At 34.7% G+C, this 15166-nt stretch overlaps 1 long non-coding RNA gene across 1 annotated transcript in view; it reads left to right on the top strand.

Annotated features, from left to right (window-relative positions):
• LOC146165514 (uncharacterized) overlaps nucleotides 1-5952 on the top strand; it is a 91455-nt gene extending 85503 nt beyond the window's left edge. The window contains exon 10 of the long non-coding RNA XR_014494546.1: nucleotides 5867-5952. This is a non-coding gene — a long non-coding RNA (uncharacterized LOC146165514). The remainder of the gene's footprint in view (nucleotides 1-5866) is intronic.
• The last annotated feature ends 9214 nt before the right edge of the window (nucleotides 5953-15166 follow it).

Genomic DNA, 15166 nt, shown 5'->3' with positions numbered 1-15166 from the left:
GAAAATGACTGTTTGTATTATTTTACAGAATCGGCGCGAAAAGCATTTTTTGCGCATTGATTGTTGTGGAAAGTTAGATAAGTCGATGAATTTTAAAAAAGAAAAACTTTTATGTTAAATCAATTAAATTCTTTGGAAGCTCAAACCTTTCGTTTTAAAGTTTTGCGAGATAAATCCCCAACGTTGCTCAGCGATATGACGTAACATAATATCACAATAGGCAACACAAGTCATTGTTTCGTCATCATCCAGATAGTTTCAAGACGCCTATAATCTGATTTTTGCAGATAGAATTATTTAAGTAATGACAATATTGAGAAGTTCTTTGGGCATCAGCCGTATATACACATGGGACGCACACCGCAAGGTGGCGTAAATGCTCCGCAAGCTTTTATTAACTTCAAACCATATCATGGCCAGTGTTCCCTCTAAGGTGCGCAACTGCGCAATTGCGCAGCTACACCAGGCAAATTGCGCAGTAAAATTTCCCTTTGCGCACTTCCATCATTCTCAAATTAAAACTAAAATATCAGCACTTTTTTGCACAACAGTTTGAACATTTCGCTTTGGCGATTTTTTCGTTTATATTTGTAGCTGAAAACAAATGAGATTAACGATGGTGACGTAATAACGATTTCATCATTCATGCTGTGTATATTTTTATCTCAGGTAGATTTAAAGGGAAAAAAGAGTCTAGAAGAGTGCTGAACACAGCAGTCGAGTGTTTAATAATTAGGGATTGTGAAACCTAAATGCATATTTTGGGACGTAGATTTTAAACACAGCCGCAACATTTCAGCTATGGGGTTAATAATCCTCACAAATTGACAAAATCATCCTGATAACTGCAAATGAGATAATAGTTCGCGATTCCTGATAGTGTGCTAAAGGCGTCACATATTCTATCTTGCTAAACTGGATATTTTGTCAATTTAACCCAAATATTGGGATATTTTTTCGCGGCCGCTTTGTTGCCTATCTTTGAACGTATTTAAACCCAAGTACAGTTGCATCTACAAGTTTCTTTAAAATAATTCTTTCGTGGCGTCACGCTTTTTGACGTCATCTCTAAAATTTTCACGACTCGCCCCCAACCAAAAAACATTGATCTGCCGCGGGCTCCTGCCAACGCAGCCATAAAATGTTCTTGCGCTCCACAAAAAATATTTGCGCAGTAGAAATTTTTCTTAGAGAGAACACTGCCCATCCCCTTTATGTCCCAACAACTAAAATACTGGATCCACTCCAGGTTTTATATTAACATTTCTCAGGAATTTTAATTTGAAAGATTTTGTGACTTGTTTATACATTTACAGTGGCAATGCGGCCGATTATATTAAAACTGATCTAACTTATTCTCCAAAAACACTCATTAAAAGAACTTCTTTCCAGAGAACCTTGGTTCAGTTAGTGCCGAAAATAAACATTCTAAGCTATGAAAAGTTGTCACCAAGGATTTTAGAAGTAACGAATATTTCAAAACGTCTGATTAGAAGTTCTGTGGTGATGACCTGAGTTATGTGTACAAAAAAGTTATACGTCAGACGCTTTTAAAGGCCATCTATCATATAGCTGTGCATTGTTTTCAAATTTTCTGAAAAAATTGGACGATATCTTATAAATGTGATGTGCTGGAGAAAAACTAAAGGTATATTCAGAATCAGCGCGAAAAATACATCTATAAAAAAACACTCGCATTCTCCTTTACTAGAAGCGAAATTGTGCGGACCGACTTTTTAAAAACAACTAATGTTCAGTAAAGGAAATTATTTACAACTTTATTTCAATACGAACTTTAAGCTTGTTATGCCACAGCGAGATGCTCCCACCTAGAAATTATTGAACTTTATGAAATTTGCCTTATATAGTTGGTCAAACAGCGAAGTGTTAAGTACATGTGCTTTGATAAGGTTGATCATTTTAACTACATCATCGAATACACTATGAAGCTCCGGTAATAATTGTCGGTTTAGTTAAGTTCAATATTTTCTAGATTGGAGCGTCTCTTTGCGGCAAAACAAGCTTGAAGTTGGCATTAAAAATAATTGTAATAAATTACCTTTACAGAACATTCGTTTTTGCTTAAAGCCGGCCGGCCACAAAACTTTAGTTTCTAACCGGTCCGAGTGAAAAAAAGGTTTCCGACCCTACCCTATGAGCAACGGTCTTTAGGTAAAGACTAAGCATTGAGATCAACGCGAAACAATTCAAAATCAAAATCAAAAACAGTTCGTGTTGAATTTGAACAAAGCGCGATTTTTGCACAATAAGAGTGACAACATCTCATTGTTCACAATATAAGGCATTCCAATGGTTTCATGGACAGCCGCTCTGATTGTGATTGACCGAGCCCGGTGTGCTTGCTGGTTTATTTAGACAAGCAATTTGGCGCCTAATACCCATCGACTGATGACAAATATTGTTGGCTAGCATGTTTGCTAATGACGATGTTGATTGTTGCGGCGGACTTGAGTAAAACGTGATGGCGCCATTTTGCTAGGTCGGCATATCACGTGTCTACTCATGGGCGGTGTAAGATGTGCAAGTAATGTCAAGTTTATAATATACGACACAATCATTATTCCCTAATTCCTGTGCATATTTTTCCTTTATTCCAGTGCTTATTGATTAACAAAGATCCACCTTTCTCCTGGTTGTCATCTTCTTATCACAAATAGTCAAAGGCACTTGCAGTGTTGTATGTCCATCATAATGGCTTGGTGGGCTAAGATAAATCAGTAGTGCTGAAAATCCTTCCAGAAAACATCAAAGGCAACTTTGAATTTTGTTTGGTTGTATTTTTAGTGTTTTACACTTTAATTATGTTTTTGCGTTCTGTTAAATTGCAAATACTGGCCACATTCTTGTAGCGCTAACGAAACCAATAGGCCGTCAATCAAAGGCCAATAAATGTAACGTAACACATTTGCAACAGGCGTACATTGTGCAATATCCAAAAAACTCTTAGACCTTACGTATCTGGGTTGCCGCCTAAAAGGTTTAAAAAAAAGGAAAAAAAACACAAAAGCGCTCACGATTTACTCATGTTGCGGATGACACTACATAACATCACGTTAAACAAATTAAAAAAAGGTCAATAAAACACTCATTGCGAAATACCTACCGATAATGCCACGCCTATGAGACTAAGGTGTGGGCATTTTCAATTTTTCCCGCAAAAAAATATGATTTTTATCGTAAGTTAGCTAATCCTTAATTTGCCCCAATTTTTAAGCCCATTTTATCGAATCGGGTAAATATTAGTTGACATTGTTTAGCTTAAGTTTATGACTTACAATTGTTCACCAAATATTTACCAACATTTTTTTATTTATTGAAAGCTTGATATTTCTGTTGGCCTTAAACATGAGGTTATTCACCCGATCCGTTAGAAATCAGTGCATTTCTAAGCAAAAAGGTCTACGACAATCAGGGCATCCAATGGCAGAAAAGTCTAGACTTTTAGACCTTGAGGTCCTGGCAATGCACTGATTTGGACCTTTAGGTAAACTCCCGGCGAAGATAAATTAAAAATATTCATTAAAAGTTCAGAAAAGATAACAAAAATTGTGAGATAGGATTAATAACACTTGACCCACCTAAACCCTAACGCTAACCCGAACCCTAACCCAACCAATGTGCGTTATTTTAATAATTCTTTAAATGCTGGGGAAAAAAGCCCAAACTCGGATGGGCATAAGATGGTTTCTCGTCCATTGTATTTAAGATTATTACGTCACAAATTGAGGTATTGGGGCCTGAAGCGTTATAATTATTAAATTATCGCACATTATTTGGGTTATGGCGCTGGTTAGCGTTTGGGTTTGGTTGGGTCAAGTATTGTTAAACTTAATCTTCTTATGCACATTTGTTAAGTCAAATTAGTGCATTGTCCTAGACCTCAAAGTCTAAAAGTCGGACTTTTTGATCCTTTGAATGCACTGATTGTCGTAGACCTTTTTGCTTAGAACTGCACTGATTTCTGACGGATCGGGTGGGTTATTGCGTGTCAGACGCGTGATAAGATTTTATAAGATACAGATGGCGTATGTGATGTAATAAGAGCTGCAAAGTGACTTCACAGTTAAATAAAATAGCTCAATAAAATTTGCATTAAAGATAAATTTTTGCAAAACACTATCACAATAGGTTTAGGTTAGGCACCGTGAACGGCGAGTCAATGAGATATGTTCTTAATCAAGCTAAATAAATTTGACTACGATTTAAACGTTCGACCCCCGTAGAAATGTAAGGATGTCGTCACAATTCTTTCAAAAACACAACTCATGGTTATTTCGTCGAAGAATGTTTATCCAAATCATATATTTCACACCAACTCATATATCCCCACTTGGTGAACCCTAACCTGCTTTATAGGTAGGGTTGGTAAATTTTGCAGTTGTAGCCAAAATGTAAAACTTTCGATTTGTCAAAATTACATATATTGCTTCATTTAGCACAGCTAGGCCCACCAAAATAGCAAAATATATGGATTTTGTGAATCCTTTTTTGTAAATTCGCAACATAAACACACCTGTCCACGCTAATCACAAAATAAGGGCGACTAAATTGAATTAAATGCACTGTTTAGTTATAACTTGAATTTTAAACTGTTAACTCCTTCATTACTACCTTCCCAACACCTGATAATACTGTACATTGTGTACAGCAAACGGCATTACACCACATACAACTCACTGTAACAAAATGTATTGAAAAATATAGTGAGTTGCTTTCATTTCATCATTAAGAAAAATAAGTAATACAAATGACATACAAGAATTTGTGATAATGGCTGTAACATGCATTTATACAAAAAAATTGTTTTATTCAAAAACTTTACACTGGAAATTACAATTCTTTGATATTTGAGTCATTCTTAGTGGCTCTTTCGTTAACTCCTTGATTACCTGCCGTTCTCTAGATTGGCGCATCTCTTACTTTCCAACCAAACTATCTTGTTTAACAGTAATTTGTGTAACATTACATTCAACAGTGTTGTTAACAAGTCATTTCTAAATGACTTAACTACAAGTCTAAGCCATTAGTTACCCAAGTTAAGCCCGATTTAAAGTCAAATTAGAAAAAGTGTTAAACTATTAAAACTGGTAGGCTCGTCCAACTATAAACAATAATAACTCAACAAAAAATGTATCAAATGCGTAACATATAGCAAGCAGAATGTTTTATGTCCAAAAGCATGATAAATACCTTACTTTTTTTGCAAAAAGTGCTTGATGAAAACACTTCATTTTAATCGAAGTCATTTGTCCCAAAGACTTAATTCAAGCCACTTACATTTAAAGAAATAGGCAGTGTTGTAAAAAAGTAATTTTTCTCCCTGTCAAGTAATTTGCGAACAAAAAGTCAAAGTCCACTCTGGGTCACCATTGTCATAGCAAGTTAAGACTAAATCAAGTCATTTTGACAAAATATTTAAGTCCAGTGAAGTCATATAAGAACTGCGATACATTTATTCAGGCGAAAATCTATATCGTACGAAATAATACTTTTATAAAGCTAGATTTATGACGGACAAACTACACATTTTGTTTTCTTTATTACCTTATCCAGATCCAATCCGATACCTATGACGTCATTAGTTTTGTCATACAAACCAAAAAGCAATTAAAACGTTCAAAAATAAGTTATTGGGCTAAATTACCACCGTGGTATCAAATTTGCACCGATACCATCACTTGATATCGGGTATCGGCTCCGATCCGATATTATCGGACATCCTAATTACAACGTTATAAATCATACTAGAACTCAACAAAACCAACATGCAATTAAGAAATATTAGCATTGTAATATAATCCATAAACTTTTTATTTGTCTTTTAATCTACGGTTTATTTTTGCAGTTAATAACGGCAAGAAATACACCAACAGTAACTAAAAGCAAAGTTGGAGGATTACTTCAGATGGTAACTCCTGAAAAAGAGGTAGGCCTAAGTTGTTTCAATTATATTTTTATATTTAGCTATTTTCAAACAAGTTCTACGCACAAATGAGTCTTGCCACAAAACTAAATCGAATTTACTTTAGACCATAACCCTATTTGGCGTTTCAAATTGTGACGAGTTTTGTTTTATATTTTTGTAGAAAGTTTATTATAACTTAGAATCATTGGCAAAAGTAATCCGAAACATCCTGGAAGAACAAGTTTCGCGGATACGCCGTATCGGTGAAAAATAAATTATTAGGTCATTTTATTTCCACCAGCACACTCCTCTATCTCCGTAAAGCTAAAAGACAACGAACAGTAACCTTCCCTATAGACCAGGGGTTCTTAACCTTTTTTGTATGTTTTACCCTTTTAACAAAGATGAATATCAGATTTACCCCGCAATGTTATGTGGCTTTTTTACTCCTTGCCACATGCAATGCAACAGCATATAATGCATCTACTGTACAGCGGTTTTGTTAGGGAGGCAAAACATTACAGTTTGGTGTAGTTTTTATCTTTTTTGGGTAATTTAACAGAATATATCAATCAGTCAGTGATTAAGTTTTTTTACCACTAAAACGCCTTATTCACTGGGCTAGAAGGATTTACAATCAATTAACTGGGCCAGTTAAGCCGTAACCAGTGCAAAAAGTAGACAATCACTTGCATTACCAGCATTGAAATTTCAAAAGGTGAACTAAACCTTACCATCATCGATTCTAACTAATAAAGCACTTAAAACCTGCTATCGCTAAACTTTCTAGCCTAAACTGATCAAAAATAAACTTAAAACACACTGTATGCTTTCAGACACGTTTCCTAAATCTAAGACTGCCGCAAAAGCTGATGAATTGAAATAGCAAATGACATAACAGTGAAGTAACTAAGAGATAAAGATGTCCAACAAACTAAAAGCATTAATTAGTGGAGCATAATGTAACCTATGCTAGACGATCAAGAATCAATAGGCAACTAGGCTAATTTCGAATTAGCAGTTAATCTAAATTAGGAACGTAAAACTACCCAAATTTTTCTGTCGCGTCAACCGATGTGGATATTTTGATTGCTAGCTTATTTTCGCCCTAAAACGAGGAAATTTATCCCCAGGGGTAAATTTACCCCAGATTGAGAAAGCCTGCTATAGACTGACTTGACTTAGACGTTACGGTATGACGTAACATTATGACCCAATATTTTGTGCATTCCGGTAGAAAATTCGTTTACTTTAACCACTCATGCTTAGAACACAAAAGTTTGTAAAAGCAGCTGTCTAATTGTTCTAATAAAGAGACACTTTTTCCCGATCTCCAAAGAGCTGTCACAAAGACTATTGTTGCACTTTATGAGCATTTGTTTCTAATAAGCTAATGTATGATGCAACCATTATTATTATTACTAGGGCCCGCAAAAGTCAAAAAGTTAAAAATTTTTAAGGAGCTCGTCTGTTCACGAATCAAAGAATAAAGTTGTTTTCAGCACCTAGGGGACTGTTTCTAAGAAGTTTACAGGTCAAAATAAAATTAAAATTTACAATAAAGTTAAAATTTTTTATTAAAGTCAAAATTTATATTCTGGCTTTGACAAAGTTTTTGTGTTTCTTGAGAGTAATTTTTGTAAAAATCGTCGTGGAAGCATTGTAAATCAGGAAATGCGACACAATTAAACCATATTAACCCATAAAAGCAGGAACTATGCCACAATGCCTACTTGGATCAGCAGTAACTTTTATCGCAAATTGTCCATTTTTTTATTCATACTTACGCATTTAAATAATTCTTATAAAACACTTCCTCTTCATAAACGTGGTGTTTTCGAAGATCAACAGTTTGGATTTTAGTAATAGCCTACTGACATTCTGTAATACAAAAATACCTAAGCAATCTAAATCTATCGCCAGAAAACACGACGCACTTTTTAAATCCAAAAACACCTTGACTTTTTGACAAAATATTACGTTTGAGTGTGAAATCGAGAAAATATTATATTTGGGTAACTGGCATCAATTCAAGGAAGAACTGCAGCCTTTACAAACAAGCAATTTCGTTAGATAAAGTTAAAATTAAAAAAAAATAAAGGTAAACATTTTTTTTAGGTTAAAATGAAATGGCCCTAATTTTTATGCTAAATAGAAGAAAATTTTCAACCCTTATCAATATTTTGCAAATCAGACTGTTTTGAATCATTATTCCGAGTGAACTGTGAAATATGTGTACCGTCGGTCAGCACAACTTTTGAAAAGATTCAATAAAAATGTGTATATATCTTTATTATTACCAAAATATTAATAATCGCAATTGTACACACCTTTGTATGAATATTTCAAAATATTGCCTAATTATAATAATTAGGTTTTGTGAAGTATGCTTCGAGGTAACTTTTCGCATTACCAAGTGTAAATGTGTAAATAGCGTTTGGTGAAACCATGGCGATTGTAAAAATGAAAATGGCGAGTGATCTTGTTAGAAAGGTGATTTTGTTTAAAAGTTAAATTTTAACGTTGCGATGGTTTGTTTGCCTGATAAACGTGGACCAGTGAGTTCTTGTGGGCGTTAAACACACAATGTTTGAGCGCACTTGTTTGAGCGCAAACAATGCTAGAAAACGCAGGTTCCAGTCACAAACTAGTCTGCGACAATTGGCAACAGCTCCTGTTACCTTTTTGAAAAAAATAAGATATTAAGAGGTTACTCTATCCACTCTAATTATGCACACTAGACCTGTACACGGTAACGAATTCTATTATGGTTCTCACAATGTTATAACACGATTGGTGTATTTTGATATACCAACACATCACCCTGAATATTAATACTTTAACACTTAACACTTGGATAGAAAGAGTTACTATCTCCGCCTTTTTACGTGCGACTTTCTAAACTTGGTGATTTTGTAAACCGGTATCACTTTAAAACATCGCCATTCTCTCACTCTTAACATTTGTAAAACCATGGCATTTTTTATTCCGGTTCCTCTGAACAGTTTTTGTTTAACGATTCATGTTGGAGACGACGAAAACTTTGATTGTGTGTGTGTGCCTGTGGCGTAATTATCCAGTTACTTAAACGCCCTGCCCACTTTGTTGCCTTTAATAAATACTGCACAGCAGTTTTCCTTTATATCAGCAAAAAACTGGTGCCGGTTTCGCAATATGTAAAGAATGCACTGAAATAAATCCAATCTTATTCACCGATTCCTGTTGGCAAATCCTTGCGAAAATGAAATTCGAAATACCAAAACATAAACCGAATACCAATATCCGTAATGTATTCACATTTAAGTTTTCGCATGTGTAAAAACAGTAATTATAGAAAACTACCATCTGACAATACATTCTTATTGGATCACCTTGTACATGTGTTGTATTTATAAAGCGCAATATTGTGTCAATAAATGAGTTTTGCGCACTGAAATTTTTCGTTGTTAAAAAATATGCTTTTGTCGCAAATCTACAATGATTAGTGAAAGACCTAATTAAGTCGCCAGAAATGTTCATGACTTGGTTCGCTTTATTATGACTTCTTGATAATTGGGCATTAAATGCAATATTAATATATAAGAACAGCCTTTAGAATACTGTGAATGACAAGGTGTTATTCAGTGTTGTAAACAAATCATATTGAAATGACTTAAGTTCAGGTCAAGTCATTTGTAAAAAACTTAAGTCCAGGTCAACCCATTTTCTAAATAACTCAAGTCCAAGTCAAGTCACAATTAGAACAAGGCAATCCCAAGTCAAGTCCTTGTCTTAAAAATTAAAATGTTAAATTCTTAAAATTGGTAACCCGTCCAGTCATTTGTAAAAAAAAATCCGATCATGAACAATAACTCAACTGAAAAATACCAAAATAAAACCTATAAGAAGCAAATTGTTTTATCTGTAAGACTTGGGATAAATAATCCAGCTTTATAAAAAAAATGCGTAATGAAAACACTTCCAAGTCATTTTTTTTTCGCCAATCTAACATGTAAACTTTGGTTTATTTTAATGAAGTAAAAAAGCAAAATATGTGGATAAAGATAGTTAAACGGTTACGAGTGAAGAAGGTGAATGTGGCGACCATTATAACAAGGAAGTCGACTATGCTATATTTTGCCACATGATTTGCCTGAGTTGATGGTTGTGAAACACTCAATGTGGTGCCCAATATTTAACCAACAGCAATTTCTGACTAGCACTGTGTACATATTAGTGTTTGCGCTTTGTGTTCTTAGCAGACGTAAAAAAACGAGAACACCGCTCGTGATTGGTAAAAGTGCAACCGTCACGCGTCATTGGATTTATTAGGCTTGGATTTAACATAGTTTTCAGTTATTGCTTGTCACAAAAGCAGTATCTTTTTTTCTAAATATTTCTATAGTGCTTTTATATCCTGATAGTATTCTACCTCAACAATATTTTTGTTAAAAGTTTGTTTACTGTGGTGCACTATGCACGGATCTATAATGTAGCTTGACAATGAATCTAAACGCCAAAAAGTTCGAGTAGATCGACATCATATTGGTAAAGACGTTTCGATACTCCCTATCAGTTAATGTGACTGAAACATATCCAAACCTTTGTGCGTTCCACCTTTCATAAGTGAGGTTTGGACGCGTTTTTAAGATGATGTTGATTTACTTGACCTTTTGGCTTTGATATTTATTATCAAGCTTGGTTTACTGCGTAGTGATAATGTATAATCTACGTCTGTAAAACTGTGGATAATTCCATTTTTAATCAAAATGTGCAACAGTGCCTAGTGCTTTTCGTATGCAGTTGTTTATTTTATCAATTTTTAGGCACTTTCACTTCCTAGATTGCCTAAACATTCAACGAAGTGTTGGTGTCCTAAAACGGCAATGGCTTCGGTACCACTCATACAGTGTTACAATACAAAGCATGAGTAGGCCTAATGTAGAAAAGTTAAACTTGCAACCCCAAAGATGTCCCGAAATGAGCGCTATATGATGCTTTGATTGCATAATAAAGATACTTTAACGCAATTGGTATAAGGTCTTTGAATTTAGTGGTTGATTTGTCGTCGAAAACGCGTTTGTCTATCTATTTAGAGTTTTTAGTTCTATGTAACGTTGTGCGTTTTTTAGGTTGATAACCTTTCTCTGAGATCATACCACATGCCATATCAGTAACAAGTGTTTTAACCAGCCATTGTTAATTTTTAGAAGTTTATTTAGGCCTCTAGCGTTTTAATGTTTTTCGGGCTGAATACATAACTATCATAAATATGGTTTTACTTGTGAAAAAGCCTAATTATAGGTAACGCTCCAAGCGTCACGCTTGGAATAACAACAACGTACATTAAGTAATATACGGTAGTAATAAGTGTTTTCTCTAATACCTTCTAGATAGGTTTTAACCAAGACTGTGGAGTCTGAGTCGGATTGGGGACTCGACGGAGTCGTTTATGTCCCTGAAGTCGGACTCGGGACTGGAGTAAGACTATACGTAAAACTTCCTGACTCCCGAGTCCGATGTTCTCATGCGTAGTTCCAAGTTTCAAAACTGATATAATTCCGGCGTTTTGACGGGTGTTTTACTTACTCGCACGCCAACTTAAAGAATATGAGCTTAGAAAATGTGTTTCCCTGTTGCAGAAAAACTGACAAGTTTATCGGTAACTTATTATACCGCATAAAAATCAGGCATGTTATCTGATTTAAAATAATTATTTTTTATCCCTTATGATATTTTACGCAGGTTAGACGGGGGACTTGACATTTGCTAAACACGCTAAAGACTAAAGCTTACTTGTTTGTTTAGTAAAGCCTAAATGACAAAAATAAAAAGTCGTTTCAGGGGAAGTACCTGTTCCGCGGCGATGCGAAATACCAACGTAAATTATTAACCAATAAAAAAAAAAGTTGCCAACTCCAGGTACGGTTGTTCAGTCATCAGATGCGATGGAAAGAGAATTTTAGGATCGTTGAGATAAGCTTGTGTAAGGTTATGTAGCTTGTCTACTGTATTTCATAAAGTAATAAAAAAGGTGAACAACCAGCGTTTTAGTTTGCTAAAGACGTCCAGTCTGTTTTTAGTTTTTACAAGGAAGTGTAAATGTTTCAGATAGTAACGAGTATGGCGTGAATGTTATATTTTTAAAAAGGGTGGCTTCCACGGATTTTTTGTTTAATTGGAATTACACCTATTACAAAATATCCACATGACGAATCTCAAATCTATTTTTTAAACTGTTATTTTGCATGTTAACTTGGCATGACGCCAGACCAAAAAAATTGTTTGCCAAAAAAATAGGAAACTTGGTCAATTATCAGGAAAAACTACGTACTATTTTCGTAGAAAATATACACCAAAATTTGGGTCAAAATTTACCGATACCGATATATCTTTTTTTTAATATCGAAGTTTTTTTTATTTATTTTGTCACACCAAGAGCCACCACTATCTAACCTCTAAAGTATTAGCGAATGTCAACCATTAACATCAACAAATTTATAAACACACGCTTACAACCTTAAAAGTAAAAACTAATATTTTTAAGAAGGGTCAAGTTCATAAAGCCTCATGATTGAATTTATGTCATACGTGACGCAGTTAGTTACTGGACCAAGCCTTGTTTACTTTATATAACCCTCTAGCGCCACCGCCTTGGAAGGGAAGATCAAAGCCTTGTTAACCCTCTAGCGCCACAATTTGAAAACGTATCCCAGTTGGCTCACTTACGTCATTGAACGCCAAATGGAGTTCATAAATAGAATAAATGTTATCAAAACAAGACAGGAAAACCCCGTACTATCTTAATACCCTTAAGACTACCGATTTTAGACAACACGTCTTACTCGAATCGAAATACATTACAATGTAGTTTCGTTCAACAGTGCCACCTGATTTACAGATAAAGAATTAGATAAATGCGGCCTTTAACAAAGCACTAAATTTTGATGACGTTTGTGTAAGAACAGAATCCCACGAATACACCCATTAGTGTTGTATATTGGATTCAAAATTTTCCCCAACGTTGATAGGATTTTTCTTTATTTATAATTTTTGAGGTCGGGTGTCATGGTTAGTTTTAACAATTTTAATTTCTACAGTTTGCATCATTTCTATGATTTATTCTGCTTTATTGCGTAGTTGCAAAACGCAAAAGTCAAGGGGTATTGCAAAACAAACACGCGTCACGGGTTAATAAGTACAGCGACGAAATAGGAAAAACAGCGACAGCTAGCGGCGCTCGAATGCTATACATTGTAGCAGCTAGAGGCAATAACAGTTGCGCCACATTTCAAATAGTAAAATGGAAACACGACACAATATTAAAGCTTATTCTTTCTTAACTTGTAAATAAAAGCCAAGCGTTTTTTTAACATTTATTGCGGTACGTCAAGAAGTTGTGGAAGTGTAACGGTTATTTTTCAAATTCTGGAATTAATGACCTTCGAGACACCAGTTATATCCAGTCAGTGATGTCGAATATGTAGTCGGTTGGACCATTTTAGAACAAAGATTAATTCTTAGCTAGACCTTAATTAACTTGCACGTTCAGTGCAAATTAAGCTGATTTTAGTTTTAGGTAAAGGGTAACCCACCTAAATCGAATTTGGGAATGGTGAAAACTATTGCCATGTGCCAGTTGACTCCCAACAAAGCAAACCTAAATATTTATTTGGCCTCTATAATAATTCTTTCATTTTTTGCCTTTTTATTAAACTTCTGATTTTATTTTCGCCTACGGCACAAACTACAGACATTTAAAATAATGTCGAATTTACTGCTTTTCAAGACTATTGTTCTAATTCAGTTGTGTTGGTGTGGCCCGCTAACATGGTCAAATTATGTCATCCGACGCTCAGTTAGACTGAACTTTTGACAACCCTGGTGTAAAGTAACAGTTTGCTGAAACGATTTTACGTGTTTTCTTCGCGCAGAAGAACTTAAGTTAGTGGTGGTAACATTAGAGTCGCTGCGAATTTGATTCCGTATAATTTAAACATACAAAGTCTGATTAAAAACATTGCCATGTTGGTGTGAAAATATATGGTTAAAGGATTTCGAGATTAGTTTATGGACTAGACCAAGAGTTCTTAAACTTTTTTGTTATGTACCCTTTCGATTCACTTTCTTGTATATTATTTGTGAAATAATAGTATAAACTTAAGCCAAACTAGATTTTCGGCCTAATAGCGTGTGTCGAATTTTCCCTACAAACCCTTTATCACATAAATCATCAGCACTCCAGTGGATAAACTGAAATTCAAAAAAAAGTACTGTAGTTGTGGCCAGTGATGTCGCAAAGGAATGTAAAAATATTTGGTTACGAAACAGACAATAATGATTGCCAAGGGCGAAAAAATAGTTACAAAAATTTGATTACGGTGGAAAGAGTGAAAAGTTAGCAATTTATAAATTTATAAGCATTCCGATAACAGTGTTTTATTGATGTGAAGCAGGCATTGTTGTTTTGCTCATACGCTGAACTTAGTAAGCTTAACCGTTTTCTCGCATAAACTTTAGCAACGATTTCTTTCACAATCAACGAAAAATCGTCGCAGTGCCTGTAAAAATAACTTGGCCGCGTAATCCCCAAGCTTATTCACGCGTACCACAATTTGAGAAACCCTTAAACCAATACCGTTTGCAAATCCATGGGGGCACCGGGCCATGCCCCTACCCCTACCCCAAACTGGACATTTCATCCCTTTATTATCATGTGTTACTGATATGTCTAAGCCTCTTTTTTGAGTTTTTGCCACTTAAACAAAATATCTGCGTTTTTTTCGTTTTACGCGAATCAATAACATTTTTATTATTTATAGCTTTTGTATTGAAAGTAACAAATCTCCAAGCTAAAACTTGAAATGTCAAACTGATGTGTGGTGTTACTAAGGTTACTTCTTTATTACGTCACGTTTTGACGAATCTTATGTCCTAACATTTTCTCGTGTCCCCTCTATTTCTAAGCTGATTTACATTAAAGTGCATTTGGATTTACGCTTTAACTCAAAGCTTCTAAGAGTAGCGAGTTGGTAACCGCTTTGAGAACTTTTTTTTCAAACATTAATGTCCTTTAATGGTTTAACCAAGTTTAAAATGCGATTGATCATCATTTGCCCTAAAACAATCTGTTGTATTAACGCCTTTGTATAACATTATCACGTATTTCTTTGTTTATTTCATTAGTTTTATCTTAAAAACCTGAATTTTAACAATATTTACTCTTTTTTGTGGTATTTGTGTGCCAAGATAAGCGTTAAA

This window comes from Ascidiella aspersa, chromosome 2, assembly GCF_963924565.1.
Source record: "Ascidiella aspersa chromosome 2, kaAscAspe10.2, whole genome shotgun sequence".
Lineage (NCBI taxonomy): Eukaryota > Metazoa > Chordata > Ascidiacea > Phlebobranchia > Ascidiidae > Ascidiella > Ascidiella aspersa.
Note: the sequence above shows the minus strand (reverse complement) of the source record. Positions and strands in the feature narration are given on the sequence as shown.